Genomic DNA, 4,431 nt, shown 5'->3' with positions numbered 1-4,431 from the left:
GCATCAATGAAGGTTTCACTCTTAGAGTGATTGACAAATAAAACTTTCAGTTCCTCCACACATACTCCAACCCCATAAGAAAATTAAACGTTGGGTTTACTCAGCTCAGCTGCTCGTTCCCCTAAACTGTTGAAATGTAAAGAAGTGAAAATGATCTGAAGTTTGGTTCTGAGCATCCTAAAGCGGATTCAAAGTTCCGAGAGATGACGGGTAATACACAGGTGTGAGTCTGGAAAATACCCTGAGACAGTTTTTATCCAGTTGCAAAAAAGTACAAGTTGTTTTATTTACAAGCATTTAAATGCACACACAGATAGATACACAGAAATATCAAAATGTTTCATTTCTTGATAATGCATCAATTCTCAAAATCACTATCAAATTTTAATTAAGGCTTGACATATAAAGTTTAATGCCAGAGGTTCATTTTTGTGTTGTAATTTAGCCTCCGACCACTAGTTGTCAGCAGTCAGCTCGCCATTTGGCTGTTGTAAGATAAAAAAAGGTGAAATACAAATGCAGTTCAGTGTTCCTCTGTACGGAGCCCGCGAGGGGACATGGGAGATTTTTTTTTTTTTTGCGTTCTCACGCAAAAGTCTTTTATCACTGTTGTGCCTGCYGGTTTATTAACAAACTCACATGTTCACCATTAGTGAGTTAGCCTACTGCTTTAATTCAGCTTCAGAATTAATATATCGCACAGCCACGCATGGAAGTGTGTCATATGCCGATATTTTAACACAGTGCAGCCACGCAACTTTATTGTCAATTTCACAAACTTTTGGAGACTCATCCTGTTTTGGTAACAGGATATTTCAAAATAAAAGTCTGATTTAATGCAGTTCATATACAAAACAAACTTTTGCCTGGGAATGCAAAACAATTTTGCGAGGGAATGCAAATGTTTGAGAACAAAAAGTTTTGTGAGGTAAYGCAAAGATATTGCGAGGTAACGCAATACTATTGCGTGGGAACGCAAAAGATAAAAAAATCCCCTCATGTCCCCTCGCGGGCTTCTGCATAAAGATAGACTGAGTTTAATCAGACTTTCTGCATGCAATGATGGGCTCTTTATACTGAGTTGTTTTTATCAGAATCTTTTATATTGTCTTGCTACAGTATTGCAATATATCATGATATATCGTATCCTGACTCCTGTATCTTATCAAACAACCAAATTCTTGCCAATACACAGCCTCAGTACTGAAACATTCATTTAATTGGGCTTCTAACCAATCATGTGATTTGTCTGAAACAGGAAATGTTTCAATCAGCAGTTTCAGCTCCTAAAGTCCTTCTTGTGGTCCCTGGTCCTGGCCTGGACAGAGGATCTGCTCCACAAACATATGACCCCAAAGTATTAGCAGCTACGTGTGTATTCCAGTGCAGGTATGACATACTCGTCCCCCCTCACACTGCCACTTCCTGTGTCTCTCCCAGCAAGGTGAGCTCACAAGGGCGCCAGCTGAAGTCATCAGTGTTGACACGGGTGGCGAGGGGGCCACGGTGTGAGCGACACCCCTGCTGCCACGGCTAGCCAGGCGTGTCCACCCCCCCTCCGGCTTGATTGAGCCGCCACTTCCTCCGCTCCGCTCAACACGCTTCCGGTCGGAGCCTGGGGCCATCACCTTGTTAAACCAAATCAGCTTTTATTCTCAGTCAGGAGCAGGTCAGGTGAGTTTTCCCAACAGTGTCTTTAATCCTGAAATCTGGACCATTAGCTTCTGGACCCAGATCTCCTGCTGCTGGCTGTTTTGTAACGAATGTAGTGAGTCAGTGTGGACCAACAGGAGTTATAAATAATCAGCCTCAGACCTGCTCTGCAACCAGACACTGATTGAAAAGCTTATAGGTTGTAAAAAATGCAGTAAAAGTTGGTGTCAGCTTGTAAACAGCTTAAGATAGGCACATCATCAAATGCCTTAACATCTTCATTATCACTCTGCTGTGCAGTTAAAGGYCACGTGATGAGGTCAAAGGTCAAGCAGGATGAAAAAATGAGGTAAAAATTAACATAACATATGAACATGAATCAGTCAGACTGAAAACTAAATAATAATGAATGGAAAAGGCACTATTTAATTTTACACCTTATTAAAGGAGAYATCCTGCAAAATCCACCTTTTTAGCCATTAAATTGATTTTGTTGTACTTGGAGTTTCTAGGAGACAGAAAAGTTTAATTTAGTTTCTCCTCAAAGATGTCTTTATATTCAGTTTAGGCCATATTTTGCTCTTTTTTTCTATGACGTTTTCTGAACTTTTACATCACAGTATGCAATGGAATTTCAAAATAAAGTCTGGACTTACCAACTACAGTTTCATTGTCTTCCTTCTCCTCCGGCTCTGGGTTAGACTCTGGCTCCAACATGTGAGGCTGGATGGACAAGTCTTCTCTTGTTGATGTCTGTTAATTCATTTGTAAATAAAAGGTTTCTGCACAGCTATATAGTCATAAACCCCCCTGTCAACAAATATGTTTTAAGAATGACTTTACTTCAAACTAACTTTGAATTCCCCCTCAAGAAAACTCTGTTTTAATTACACAGCGTCTCATGAGTTTTTAACTGAAATAATAATAATAAAAAACAACCAGTTGTGACACTATAAGCAAAAGCCAGAGTTTTAGCTTGTTAAAATATTTCTGCCAATTTCAGTTTGTCAAATGAGTGTCAGACTTCTTGAAAGCCTTTGTGGTTACCCTCCTCTCTCTGCGCACGTATCACCTGGCAGTTCTGACTAATTGTTACCAAACWGATGCTCCACTCAGCATCTGCAGCCAGCAGGGCTTTAAAACTAACTCTTGTTTCAGTTTAATGAGTTAAGTTTCTAATTCCTGCCTCATTAAGATGTTTCTCTTCTTTAAAATTGGCACAATTAACCTAAAAAAGTATTTGTCACCCTTACACATTTAAACGGAAAGTGAAAGTGAGTAAAAAAGAAAAGAGGGAAGAAAAGTTTGATTAAAATCAAAACTAACTCAAAAGTTATTGATCTAAAGTTTACCTCCAGAGAACAAGTACTTAGACTACAGGACATGTGGGAGAACAACAGGACATGTAYGAAGACARTAAGAAGTTATGGAGACAATAGGACAYGTAYGAAGACAATAATAAGTTATGAAGACAATGAGAAGTTATGAAGACAATGGRACATAATGAAGACAATAGGACATTTAATAGTCAATAGGACACATATGAAGACAATAGGACATGTACGAAGACAATAAGAAGTTATGGAGACAATAGGACACAAATGAAGACAATAATAAGTTATGAAGACAATAAGAAGTTATGAAGACAATGGGACATAATGAAGACAATAGGACATATAGACAATAGGACACATATGAAGACAATAGGAGACGTACGAAGACAATAAGAAGTTACGGAGACAATAGGACACATAAGACAATAATAAGTTATGAAGAAAATAATAAGTTATGAAGACAATAGGACATGCATGAAGACAATAAGAAGTTATGAAGACAACAAGAAGTTATGAAGACAACAGGACACATATGAAGACAATAGGACACATATGAAGACAATAGGACACATATGAAGACAATAGGACATGTACGAAGACAATAAGAAGTTATGGAGACAATAGGACACATATGAAGACAATAATAAGTTATGAAGACAATAATAAGTTATGAAGACAATAGGACATGCATGAAGACAATAAGAAGTTTTGAAGACAATAGGACATATATGAAGACAATATGACATATATGAAGACAATAGGACATATATGAAGACAATAGGACACATATAAAGACAATAGGACATGCATGAAGACAATAGGACATGCATGAAGACAATAGGACATATATGAAGACAATAGGACATATATGAAGACAATAGGACATGTACGAAGACAATAATAAGTTATGAAGACAATAATAAGTTATGAAGACAATAATAAGTTATGAAGACAATAGGACATGCATGAAGACAATAGGACATGCATGAAGACAATAGGACATGCATGAAGACAATAGGACATGCATGAAGACAATAGGACATGCATGAAGACATAGGACATATATGAAGACAATAGGACATGTATGAAGACAATAGGACATGTATGAAGACAATAGGACATGCATGAAGACAATAGGACATGCATGAAGACAATAGGACATATATGAAGACAATAGGACATGTATGAAGACAATAGGACATGTATGAAGACAATAGGACATGTACGAAGACAGTAAGAAGTTATGAAGACAGCAGGACATGTATGTGTAAAATACAAAGGATGATATGGATGCAGTTAAAGAGGACATGGTGTGAGGACAGTGGACACAGAGGACAGAGTGAGGCAAAGTAGGACGAGCCGTTGTGGGACACCTGAAGAAGAAGCAGCTGAAAGAAGAAAAAGAAATAAACTTGGTGTTTTTCAGATGGTTTGAGGTCAAACA

Source organism: Austrofundulus limnaeus, unplaced genomic scaffold (assembly GCF_001266775.1).
Source record: "Austrofundulus limnaeus strain Quisiro unplaced genomic scaffold, Austrofundulus_limnaeus-1.0 Scaffold119, whole genome shotgun sequence".
Lineage (NCBI taxonomy): Eukaryota > Metazoa > Chordata > Actinopteri > Cyprinodontiformes > Rivulidae > Austrofundulus > Austrofundulus limnaeus.
The sequence above is the reverse complement of the archived record's forward strand: the minus strand, read 5'-3'. Positions refer to the sequence as shown.